The following is a 13461-nucleotide window of genomic DNA, read 5'->3' on the forward strand; positions in this document are numbered from 1 at the left end:
GATGAGATCGAATAATTGTTCGTAGGTGGTGACCTGGCTGCCTTTGATCCATCCCTCTAAGGCTCGGCTAAAAAAGTTCACGTATTCCACCCAGGTGGTACCGGGGATTCTTTTACAGTCTCAAAATCGCTGCCGGTAAATCTCGGGGGTGAGCCCATAGCGAGTGAGCAGGGCGGCTTTCATGTGGTCGTAGGAGGTCATCTCTGCGTCGGGGAGTTGTAGCAGGGCATCTCTTCTTTCGTTGACGAACCTCCCCCACAACCCGGCTCCCCAGTCTTTCCGTGGAATTCGGTGGGAGATCATGGCTACTTCGTAGGCCTTGAACCATTGCTGGATATCGTCGTTCCGATAGTACTCTCGGACGACGTCCTTGGGAATGTGTACCTTGGTGTCTGTAGGGGGGCGGAGTTCTGACTCTCGGGGACGCCGAGGTCCTTGTTTTGTCGTCGAATTTCTAGTTCTTTTAAATTGCGCTCGTGTTCGTACGCCAGTTTCTTCTCTTCGAGCTCCCTCTGGCTTTTTTTCTCTTCCCGTAGCCGTAAGTGTTCGAGGGCTATCTTTTTCTCTGCTAGTTTTAGTTCTCCATCTAAGCGGAGTCGAGCCAGTTCCAACTCGTGGAGCCGGCTCCTCTCCCGTTCTTGGGCCTCCTCGGAAGAGAGGCCCGTTCTTCTTTCTTCTTCGGGGGTTGCAGTTGTTTCGGTGGTCTCAATGCTTTCGTTTTGGGGTTGGGGCGCTCCCGTCTCCACCCAAGACTCCAAGGCGTGCTTGAGGTCATCTTTGGTGCTCAGTCCCGTGGTAGCGATGCCCAAGTCTTTGCAGAATTGTTTCAATTCTTTGTGGCTGTATTCTTCCAGCCGTTCCATCTGGAATTTTGCGGTTGTTCCAATCTCTTTCGTCGACATTGTTGCTGTGCGACGTGGGGCGAGTTACTTTCCGTACGATTATGCGTCGGCTCGGATCGCGCCGCTGGCCACCAATGTTAGACGGAGACCCGGAGGGTCGGCCGAGCAAGGGGGAGAGGCCTCCTGGCGAGGGCCCTCTCCTTAGATCGTACGGACAAGCAACTACCCCCCCACAGATGGACGCCACACCAAGATAGGTTCTGTACACTTTTATAGGTATTCTTAGGCAGGGTAAACTTGATGATACAGCAGGACAAGGATACGATGATCTCTTCAATTCTAGTCTCTGGGGCAAAGGGGGTAGCAGGACAGTCTCAGTACCGGTCCGGTACAGGGGGTAGCTGGTGTATAGCTCTCAATCCTCGAGCTGGAGTGTTCGCAAGTAGGGGCTGCGGCAGCGCCAGCAGGCTTTCGAAGATGGTTCACGCAGAGGAGCCGCGGCAGCGCCAGCAGGCTTTCGAAGATGGTTCACGAGGATGAGCCGCGGCAGCGCCAGCAGGCTTTCGAAGATGGTTCACGAAGATGAGCCGCGGCAGCGCCAGTAGGCCTACGAAGATGGCTTACGAGGATGAGCCGCGGCAGCGCCAGCAGGCTTTACGAAGATGGTTCACGAGGGTGAGCCGCGGCAGCGCCAGCAGGCTTTCAAGGACAGTTCACAAAGAGGGGCCGCGGCAGCGCCAGCAGGCCTCCAAGGATGAGTTCGTCTCGGTGTCTCTCGACTCCAGGATACAACTGCCTTCCTGCTCTGGAGCTACCCCAGTTATAGGTCTGGCGCCTTTTGATGTCCGGACCCTCGCACTTGGAGGTCGGGGGGTCTGGGATGAGGGAGTCCCGACACCCAGCAGGGGGGTGGAGCCAGCGCCCAGGGAGGCTGGGGGCGATCGAAACCAGGCGGAGGGGAGCCATCGACACTCCTTCTTCCACTGACTCGCCAAGTGGTCTCTTTACCCCCTGGGTGGACGGTGGTGCCTCGATGTCGGGGCTTGGCTGGGCCTGAGGTTGAGGTCGACCCGTGGCCACGAGGCCTGGTCGTGGCGGGTCCAAGATGGCGGCTGACGGTAGTTCGGGAAGGAACCCGGGCCAGCCGAGAATGTTGTTGTTATGGGCCGGGGCCCCGTCGGGGAAGAGCTGGGGGGTTGACCCGGCGGCTGCAGGGTTGGTTCTTGTCCGGGGAACAGGGGTAGCAGTGATCCGTGACCCGCCATGCGGGGAGGGGTCGGGCCTACCACGAGGCCTGTCCAACAATATGTAACCTACGCGCACACCTACACATTTGAAGGATACGGTCTGGCACTCAATAAATATTGTTACTTTCCATTTTTGGAGGTGTTAGTCTATTAAATCGCGATTTAAGACTTTTTATTTGTATAGGTTCCTGTGGCCATATTTTATATCAATTTTCCTTTTCAACGCACGTTCATTCAAGCAGGAAAATCGACCACCAAGGGAGGGTAGTTCATTTATTAATTATGTATTTATTTATTTATGGCTCTTGTGTCACAGAAGCCTTAAATCCCCAGCAACGAAACCAATGAACGGATGGGGAGGAGTTTTAACATTAATCCTCCCCTGAGCGGGTGCTGTGCACCCCAGTGGATAGTTTTCAATTGGTGGAAGACTTCAGTTTGCAGAACGCAACTTTTCATAATACCCAGTTCATAGCGCTCGTGTGAAACACGAGCTACGAGAGGCACCGATTAATTAACCCTGAAACTGAATGTCCGCTACGGGCAGGGGTAAATTGTATGTAGGTGATAGGTAGAGACGTGTTTACCAGGCAGAAGCACTGAATGATAGGGAATCTGAAAGGCCTCTATGAACATGTAAAATAAAAAAATCGGTTGTGGTGACGAGAGGTGCTCAGTTACCAGCAATGCAACCAGAATGAACTCTAGGCGCTGTGCGATATATCAGATTGTTACCAAGATCATTTGAACGTGCTTCCTAGATCACACAAGGATGACAGGCTGAGGGAACACAACAGTAGCCAAGCCTGTGGCCACGGGACCACACACGTCCCTGCACTGGGGCAGCAAGTAGTCCGGTCATCTGCCCGACCCAAAGGAATGTGCCTGTGGAGCAGAGGTCTTCATCTGTGAGCTGGAGGGGTAACGAAGGGGGGTGAGGCTGTGGCAAAGAGGAGGGGCAGGTGGATGGTAGGGTTGGGGTTTCTAATGGCACGGCTTTCGCAGTCACTTAACACCTCTCTCTAAACAAAGAAGTGAGGCAGGGGAGCCCAGGTACAAAAGCCTTCAAGGCAGCGCTGGGAGGGGGGCTGGGCACGAAGGAAGGAGAAATGCGAGTCAAGGCCTGACGGCCGTGAAGTGCAGTAGGCAGGGAAGTAGAAGAGTATAAACCTCTGTGCTAATAAATACCCACCCCATGGCTACTGTCCACAGTGGCTGCTTGCTTTTATAGAGCCACGACTTTTTAGAAAATTGGACGGCAAATATACACAGAGGAAGGGAAGTGGGTAATACCTACTATTTCTGTGTCAGCTATAAATAGACACAACCCAGGTTGGTAAAACAGGGAGAGTCGCATTATGCAATGTCGAGACAGCATAGCATTAATGAACCTGCCGCAGACATATGTGTGCTACCTGCAAGCCACAAACACAGATACTCAGCATGTCAACTTTCAGGGGTCCATACAATTAGACTGCTGTCTTATGTGATAATAACATTTGTTTTTCACAGCGCTTGGAGCCGCTCTTCTACAGAAAGCGTTACATAAATAAAGAGTCGAAGTGCGTGCTGAATCTATCGTAATGAACCCGCTGGGCATAGCGGACCAATGTCAACAGGCAGTCTGGATTGTATGTTGTATGACAGCATCTCATCCTAACCGTTGTACAGTCGCTAGATGGCAGCATTGAAAAACAGACCCCAAACCGGTACCCCCTGATAGGTAACTTGTTTTCGACTTTTTACCTGAATGGACTATGAAGGACCGACAGGGCTGTTGAGTATGGCGAACAGTGTTTGTGCGTGTGTGTGTCTCTTTTATTGTTGCTCTGGCAGTGCTAAAGACTCGCCTTAAGCAACATCCCGCTAAAATATCAGCCATTTGAAGTGCTAGTGCTACATCGTGAAAGGGGTGTTCAATCCTCATTCAAGTACGCCGGTTAAAGTGTCACGCCGCCACAAAAACACAAGCTAAATTGTGACCCTCAGAGTTGTAATGATTCAGAATTTCCGTCAAAGCTCAATCTACTTTGCTTGTACCGAGTCAGACGCTAGGAGGTTGAAGAGCGGAGCCATCTAGAATTTTAACCTGCACTTCCGCATATTAAGCATAGATCTGCAACAGCGCATTATTGCGCCGATTACAACTGAGCTATATAATTCAAATAAACCTCATATGTAGATTACGATGTGCCCTTTCGTTAACACCCCATGAGATGATTTCCAAAGACAAACTGCATCGTGAAAACCGTTTCTCATAGGCGATTATTTAAATTGCGTGTTAAACATAGCGCCAACTTGCAATTTGTAAATTTCTAGATTTGTCAGAGCGCTTCGAACCAATATTCTTCAAGCACACAGAAAAGAGTGCACCTTCGAGAAATTGTAAAAAAAAATGCAAAAACCAACTTTTATCAACCACAATATTATCGTGCATAACAAGTAATACGATGTACATCTGAAACAAATGATGCCAGTGAGTTGAAACAATAGATGTTAGTTACCATGTGCGCCTTAACGGGAATCGTTTTAACATGTTCTGAAGATAAGAGGTGGAGCCTGACTGCAGACATTCCACACGTAAAATCTGCAGCATACACACAACCTACTCAGACTTTTCAGCAGAGGCTAATGAGAATAATATATTTTTAAATGTCATTGCATGTCCCCAGTCGCAAACAATTTATTAGGAACCGATTTCCTAATAGCGTTTAGTAAATGTTATCCGAAAACGTGCGTTTTAAATCGTGATTTTCAGTAAAAATGGAGGAATGCTCCTTTTTAAAAATAAAATAAAATAATATAGACGTCATTTAGGAAAGGTGAGTCCGTTGCTTGGGTCGTCAGTGACAGTGAACTCATGATGTTTTGATTTTGAAAAGTTAAGCCCATCATTTCTTTTTTTTAATTATATAGAATAATTGTTTTTTTTCCTCACGGGTATGGATTGGAATTCGGTTAGGAAAAAAAAAGTAAAACGAGCACTCGGATTGCAGTTTTTTCTAACCTTACAACAACTGCGAGGGCAGGGAAATCTTCGCGAGAGCGCGTGCTGCAGTCCGTCCAGAGCTCGCGCCAGCGGCCTGCGACCAGGAAGTCAGGCAGGCCGGGCGGGACAACCGGAAACAAGAAGTAGGAGGGCGGGAGCCTACCCCGCCTCCTACGGAAGAGCCGCGGCGGTTTTGAGCACCGGAGCAGGCAGGAGCCTACCCTGCGCCCCAGTGCCGAAGGAGGGAGGAAGAGTTCTGCTGCCGGGCACTGAGGAGAGCCGCCGCACCAAGGGAGCCGGTGAGTGGGGCTTCGCCTTCTTGCTGAGCTGCGAGGGCGGGGGGAGCCATGTGTGTGTGTGTGTGTGTGTGTGTGTGTGCGCGTGCGGCGGGGGGAGGGGGGGGGCTGTGGGCTGTGTATGTGTGTATGCGTGTATGCGCAAGGGAATGTGTGTGCGCATGCGTGACTGTGTGTGATTGAGATAGAATGCGAGGAAGGGGATGTGCACGGCGACGTGCTCGCCCTCGAGGAGGAATCTGAGACAGCGAAGCGTGTGGGCGATCGCTGTCTCACATTCCTCCAGACACGCCAGCAAAAGATGTCTTCACAGACAGCATGCTTTGCATGCTTTTACGTCTGCTCGACCTAAAAAAGTACATCCGGCCCGTAGGCACAAGAGGACGTATTCACCTAGACATGCACTCCGTCCCTCTGTTGAGTGACTTTGTTGCTGACGTAGGAAAAAGCCTTCTAATCCATGCAGCCTCGACTGAAACTTGTGCACTCCTGGGCAGCACATCCCCTCCCTGCGCAATGCTTCACTTATCTGCCAGAACATCAGTGCATTGAGCCTGAAAACCAGTGTTTCCTGCTGTTCCTCTCCAATATCTTCTTACCTTTAGAACAGCAAGCTAAATGGGAAGCCGTCCCTTTAATCTATGCTCGAGGACGTGGGTACCACGTGGAGTGCGAGTGGTGGAGGTCGACAATGCTGGTTGGGGGTGGCACTCTCCGGCTGAACACCCCGAAAGAGAGTCGGCAGTCCCCGCCAGAGGGGCTGTCTCCCGAGGCCGGGGACAAGAGTGTGTGTAAGCAGGAGGACAAAGCCGAGACTTCACCCCAGGCAGCAGGCGCAGGAAACCGCACGTCGGCTTTGTGAGTTGAAAGAGCTAAACCCATTATTTGTGCGATTCCAGCGTCGGCCTCCCGTGAATGAAAGAAACCGAGCCGTTGCCCCTCCCTGAACAACACGGCCAGGGAAACAGACCCACGCACACACAGCGACGTCATCTGCCCTCCCAGTGAAAGGAATACAACGCACTCCCACACACACACACAAATGCACACATGCTAACCAATCATCTCACTGCCAAAAAACCCACTTGAATCCGGGTCTGGCCACATTTCAAAAACACACACGAGCAAAAGTGCACACAAGGGCAAACTTACACCTGCCTCAGACACGCTATGCACGCATACACCTATCCACACACACACACACATACCCCAACCTGTTCCTGACTACTCCAAAAACACTTTTGCATCCAACACTTCATGCGCAATCAACTCATACAGTATTACAAAAACACTCATAAACCACCACAGCATGCACAGACTCAATGAACAACCCTGGCTTTCTTGCCCAAACGCGCACACAAATTTAAGGGATGTGGAATTCCTATAGCCCGACGCCCAGGACATGTTGTTTAGGGTAAAGGGCAACAAGTTTTTATGTTTGTTTTGTCCTTGGGACCAGTAGGTCCAACCCCCTGAAGCACAAACCCTTTGGCTGCCAGCTTGCAGTACCACATTATGGATCAGGGAAGGAGACTATCTGCAGTTAAGGTAATATTTTTGCCCATATGTTACTGCTGTTCAAACTTGTATTTATGGTTCATTAATTGAAAGCCTTTATTACTAGGGTGAGCGCTCTAATTAAATGTTGCAAGCGCCGACTACACTGCTGACAGCGATTCCAGTACAAAAATGTTTGCACACGTTTTCAAAGTTTAGCAAAATGAAGCTATCTATAATGCTCCCGGAATGCTCTCTGATTTTATGCAAATATTAGCAAAAGCCTGAAATCAAGATTGATGATTCTTTGCTTTCGAAATAAAATGTTCATTAAAAAAATGAAAGCAGGAAAAAAAAATGTGCTAAACTACTGTAAAGTTTCAGGTACCCTTTCTTTGCATCATCATTTAGTATTGTGTTGATGCATGCTAGTGTTTCCCAAGAATATTCATAACGGAAAATCAGTGTAACCAGTTTCAATATGATTATGAGAAACAAAAACGCATTGGCAAAGCCAGTGGGTCTGAAATTAGTGGTCAGCTTTTTAGTTATGTCAATGTGTGACTTGTTTATGCATGGTTATTGTAAAACCTTATTTGGGGGCGAGCTGCTAGGTTCTCACCATTATAACAAACATTGGCAAAAGCAAAAATAGTTGTTTGGTCTCAAAAAGCACACACTGCCACAGTAGTTACTGGCAATGAACAAAATATTTTGTGTGCAGATATGCTCCTTGTGAAAGAACAGAATGCTGTCAACTCACAGTGAAGCCAGCCGAAAGAGAACTTTAAGAAACACAAAAGGTCACGGTCAACGCCAGACCATATTAGAGGCCCAATTATTAAATAGAGTCTCAAAAGTGCACCCAAGATACATGTCCTTGCATTAAGGGTAGTTATGCGGCTTTCGTAAATTCCCAAGAAATTACAAAAGTAGGACAATAAATAGTACTCCTAGAAAATATTTGTGAACTGCATTTTTGTATGGACAAATATGCAAGTGTAGATTTGCTCATGCGAAAATCTGAGGGTTTGCAAGTTCACTTTCCTTTCTAACCATTTTTTTCCTAACCCTGGAAGAAGGTTTACGTTTACCATTGTCAGGAGTAAATTTCCAACATTTCTCTGTATGGGAATGTATCAGAAAAGAGTTTTTGATACCCTTAAAACATGCAAGTTAGTAGGTTTGCAACGACTCAAAAGGGCACTCTGACCCTGGAACTATTGCTTACTACTAGCTTCAGCCCCAGTATGTAGATCTGCGGAAACGTGGCAACATAAGGGGATTGCAAGTATTCAAACACTACTATGGTATGAGCCCTGGCATAATCAAGGAGGCTATATCAGTACTATGATATAATGAGATTGTGGCCATAATTTGGCACCAAGTAGGCAAGCGGATTTTGTTAAAGGACAAGTAGATTTATGAAGCAACCTGCCCCATGGACAAGTAGATATTTTATTAAATTTCACACCCCTGAAATTTACCCCTCCATCCACGCACACACACATAACACCATGCCTGTTCCTTTAGACTACAGCAAACAAAATTACGTCCCCTAGCCCACCCGGCCCACAGTCATACTTAGGCCCACCAAAAATATGCACATGGAGATTAATCTTCCCCACTTCCAATGCACCCAAAAGTACTAGGCAAGGACAAACACAGGCAGCTCCACTCCACAGAGTTACAAATACACACTTAAAAACACAAATATACTCCACAACAATGCACACATCACATGCTGCTCTGCTAAAAGCATCTTAAACTATGGGAAAAGTCCAACATGTTCAGGGTAGTGCTGACTGCTAAAATGAACTCAAGTTGAATGGCGGTCCAGTCTTCGAAATGGCAGGTTTCCAATAGCAGCAGTGCTTGTCCCATTTCTACTCTATTTCACGGCTTCGACTGGAATGCAGCAGTCAAACACAGTTATCCTGCCGTCTCATAAGAAAACTGGAACATGGTTTGAAAGGCAATTGATAAAGCTGCGGAGGAGGGTGCAGTTAATACAAGACCCCATCACTTCATTTTCCTGAATAACATGAATCATCCGCCAGGAACAGAAAATGACTGGTCTGGCTCCCGTGCTTCAACACTGTGCGCCAAGCATACGTTGTATAAATGGACGTGTATACTGTAAGTGTTGGACTGGCTCCCTCTGGAAGTGAACTGGACCTTGTCCCGAGGGGGGCGCTGACCTCACTGATGAGGGCCGCCTGCGTGTCGGCTCAAGCTGCCGCTTGCGTGCACGTGTGTCGGCTCAAGCTGCCGTGTACGTGTGATTGCTCAAGCTGTCAGCTTAACACAGCTGGACGCTGTGAGGCAAAAAAGCTGATAAGTCACCAAAAGAGGGATTTTGAAACAAAAGCAGCTCTGGAAATGCGTTTTCATTTCGGAGGGGCCCTGACTCTTGGTGCGCGCAGGTATCGCTTAGGGGCAACTGCTAGAAAGAGCGTGGGGATTTTCAGCTCTGCAGCGAAAATGCAATTGCATCTGCCCGGTGAGTCCTGTAGACAACGAGACCTAACAAGCTAGCTTAATACAACAATACTGGTGTTTTCTAGCAGGCAGGTGTACTTAGGTACTAGTACATGAACCCTTATGTAGTTGTAATGTAAACAAGAATATATGATTGGTATGACACATAAACTGTCTAAAAACATCGTAATACCACGCCATAAAAGAACGTGGCACACATGCCAGGGCAGAAATGGACTGGGTGCTAATCTATAGGATGTCTATTAGTGAAGGATGTCTATTAGTGGAGGGGTCTGCCGTGGGCGCTATAGCGCAATAGCGCCTTTTGTCTGGTACTCTCAATGATGTGGTTTGTGCTGAAGTGAAAACGGGAGCGGGGAGAGGGGTATGGGTTGCGGCCCATCACTCTGTGCGCGCCTCGTCCTGTTTAGGCTGCCTTTCGTGTGTACAATCAGCAACGGCACTGGGTGTTAATCGGGAGTCTGATCACAAATTCATAACCCGCCACGGATTCATCCGGCAGGTTCAGAGGGCGCCGATGGAAGTGGCAGCTGCGGAGTGAGATAATTTGGTGGCGAGGCCCTGGGAGAGATGCGCACACAAGCCGGGCTTTGTGTGCCGGGCTAATTATACCGCCGGCTCTGCTTCTCGCTGTCAGTTGGCACCGGCTTCACATGCCCCAGATTACTTTCAGAGGGATTTTTTTTTTTATTTATTCTCCTTTTTTACTACAAAAAAGAAGAGACAGTATATAAATCAAGGTAGTTGCAGTTCATAAGAAACTGCTGGCAGTGCTGGGAGTTCGTTAAATGAAACGAGAGCAGCTGGGCTGGGGAAGAGAGCGATGCTGAGTATGGGGATGACAGCGCTAGTGGGATGGGGAAGAGTGTTACTTCTCTTGTACTGCTGATGGCCACTAGAGGGCCTTCATAAATAACAAGCAGTCTACAATTTTCAAGCACTCGTGCTTGTGGCGGCATCCACATTGCGGGCGCGAGCAGCGGGGCATGCCGCTGCTCGCTCCCGCAAGGCGGATGCCGCCACAAGCACGAGTGCTTGAAAAGTGAAGTGAAGACCGATTCCTAAAAGGTCCTCTCCTAGGGTAACGCATGCGCACTGCCTAGGCGAGACCTAAAAAAGGGGAGCCTGCAATCCCTTTATAAAAGCCTACCTCTAACGTTATTACACATGACTAGTGATTTCTCTAGTACCCTGCAATAAAGAAATGACTTAGATGTGCAACCGTAATAAGTCACTACAATTAATTTCTGAGGTCACAATGCCTGCTGCCAGCAGTCAGGGTAAAATGCAGGTGAAGGACCATCATTGCAGCTGCAATTTAAACAAGGAATCTAGAATTGGCTTTTTTTTTATAATGAACACTAAGCAGCAGGAAGCATAAATGACAGGATGTTTATTTTTTTCCATGCTATGGTTCATTACAGGAAAGACCGAATCTCTACTGGTTTCATTCCAACCTTAGCCACAGCATTTTTAACGACTCACATTAAAGTGATTCTAATATCCTTTCTGCAAAAAGTACCACTTTTTTGTGTGTTTAATGTCACAGTACAAATTCTGCTTTTAATCTTCTTGTCTGCGATGACCATGAAAGCTCAAGATACCAAGGATTAAGCAGTTTGTGTGACGAGTGATGGTTTGATATTGAAGTTTATGGAATAAAATATCCTCCTGACATACATTTTGATAATGCAAGTCATCTCACAGTTCCAAGTCATTATAAAGGAACTCTGCCTACGGAATTGTTCCTCTATGGTCATGCAACTCCTCAGTGACTTGCTATATTCTTATAATGTAAGGAAAGTGCCCTTGATGCAATTTTTTTTGTGGAGGAAATATTCATTCATAATCGAAATCCAGGTATCACTATCATCCGTAATCCTCGAGCAAACTTTTTCAAACGCCCTTCACCTGCCCCGGAACGGACTTCACACCCTTTTTAACCTGACATAGGTTAACCTCAGCCTCGGGGGGAGGGGTGTTTGCAAGCATGTTTTGCGCCCGATGGCCTCTGCGGCCAGTTAGGCATCCTCTGTTCCTGGTCCTTGCTTTCTCCCATTAGGATCTCAAAAGTGTCCTTCAGTTGTTTGTCCCCTCAAACACTCGCTGACCTAGCTGTCCAACAACACAGCAAACAGAGCCAGAACAAGTTAGTGACTTGTTGGAATCAAATTAAGGTTTCAACTGTGCTCTTCGGCACTCTGGGGAAGCAAATATTCGGCAATAGAAATGGTACAGATACTACAGATCTGACTTCATTAAGTAAGAGTGGTAAGTTAACCACAAGATTAGGAGCCACAACGCGCTCCTAAACAAAATCCGGTCCCGACAAAAGCCTCTAGACTACACCAGGAGGCTGAAACATGTTGACCAATGACAATGCGGTAGACCAGTAACTGGGTCTACATACGCACCCCATTATTTTTAATTTCCCACATCACGATTTCTCCAATAAATATCTGTGAAAAAGTGATGTAGAGAATTTTAACTTCACCAGACTTGAGCACATTCACACACTCGTTTTTTAATTTCTGGACGCTACTGACAAATCAGTTGGTCTTCCTCCAGGTGGAGGTCAGCATATATACTAACAAAAACCCAATGATGATGCTGTAACAGTACACTCAGGCGGAGAATCAAAATATACCGCCATCTACCTGTGTACGTATATGAGGGTTTTTTATGACGGAACCAACACAAATAAGACCCTGGTTAAACAGGACAAGTGGTCCATTCTCCCCTCACTTTGATTTTTTGGGCATTCAACACATTCTGACACCGAAGTAGCTCCTGTAACCATTGTCCGGTGAAAATCATCCCCACGAAATGTCCATCATCAATGTTCTGTGCACTCTTGGCAGCAATGGTCCCTGGTGTCCTTCAGCTTCTGTGAACCACAAGTGCTATGGTATCCCCGGGGTTCTTGCATTGCTCCAGCATTCTCCTTTGAGTATTCCTGTAAAGTGTGTCAGTGTGTTTAACTCTTGTCGCAAACACCTCACGGTCAAGAGTGTAACTCCCTTCTAGACAACCCCCACCTTCCATCCTACTGAGACTAGAAGGCATTACATTTCAGACCCTCAAGTTTCTCAGGTCCACGTGTTAGTAGCTCATCCAGTTCCAGTTTTTGCTTCACATTGTCGGACTTGTAGTCTTGGTAGCCACTCATAAAATCATCACTACAGTCCAACAAAACAAAAGCCTGGACTAGATGACCCATGGACCTGGGAAACTTGAGTAGTTTGAAATGCACTAATTGTAAAAACTGTCATTTATAGCGGGTAGAAACGGCATAAGTGATGTGTGAAATGCCATACGAAAACGATTATTACTAATATTATTACCCATTTTTATCCTATATATTAAAAAAATTGAATGACCGAGAGGACTGTCCTACTTGAGTGAATGACAGCAATCGGCTACCCCCGCCTTGCGATGCAGGAACATCGAACGGCAGAAATAATCTGGCACATCTAGCACACAGATAAAAGTGGTAGCACTACACAAGGTGGACCTGCTCTCCCACTCCCCACTTACCCGTCAAGCGCCGGTTATGATTTTCAATCCGCCGCGCTGACGCATACACCCGGCGACTGTGAGAACCAAAGCGATAGCTCTACACAGGGACGCACACCAATGACGTCGTGCCGCGAGCGCCCGCCCGCGGTCACAGCTGTCATGGAAACCAAAAAAAGACTGCTGCACTTGTCTGGCGGTGGCATCCTTTTCGGATTGTGCGCTTTCTCTTTCAATCCGAAAGGCTAGTCAAGATTCACCTATAAATAATAAACTGCACCGGCCCCGTGTAAAACGGAACAGCACGGATTAACCAAATGGTTTCCACACTTGGAGCGTTGTCTTTCTGACTCAAACAGGCTCTGTCCAACTGAACTTTAAAGCTGAGGAATAATTCGGTTAATCGGGCTTCAGCCTGTATGACTGTGCCTTAAAACGGCGCGCATAATTAGAGACCAGCAGTTCATAATTTGAAAGAGTGTAGTTCCGCCTTTTACCATTAGTTGTTAAGAGTATTTGCCTTTCCCTGCATAGCTGCCAAGGTTTCAGATTGCTATGTGTGACGTTTTCAT

General features: G+C 47.5%; 1 protein-coding gene across 2 annotated transcripts in view; it reads right to left on the minus strand.

Moving 5' to 3' along the window:
• SMPD4 (sphingomyelin phosphodiesterase 4) overlaps positions 1 to 13014 on the minus strand; it is a 601593-nt gene extending 588579 nt beyond the window's left edge. The window contains exon 1 of one of the 2 annotated variants that reach the window (XM_086942783.1): positions 12911 to 13014. The gene's annotated coding sequence lies outside the window, so the exon portion shown is untranslated. The remainder of the gene's footprint in view (positions 1 to 12910) is intronic. The other variant, XM_086942784.1, reaches the window with a different exon arrangement.
• Between the last annotated feature and the right edge of the window lie 447 nt (positions 13015 to 13461).

This window comes from Lissotriton vulgaris, chromosome 11 (genome assembly GCF_964263255.1).
Source record: "Lissotriton vulgaris chromosome 11, aLisVul1.2, whole genome shotgun sequence".
Classification (NCBI taxonomy): domain Eukaryota; kingdom Metazoa; phylum Chordata; class Amphibia; order Caudata; family Salamandridae; genus Lissotriton; species Lissotriton vulgaris.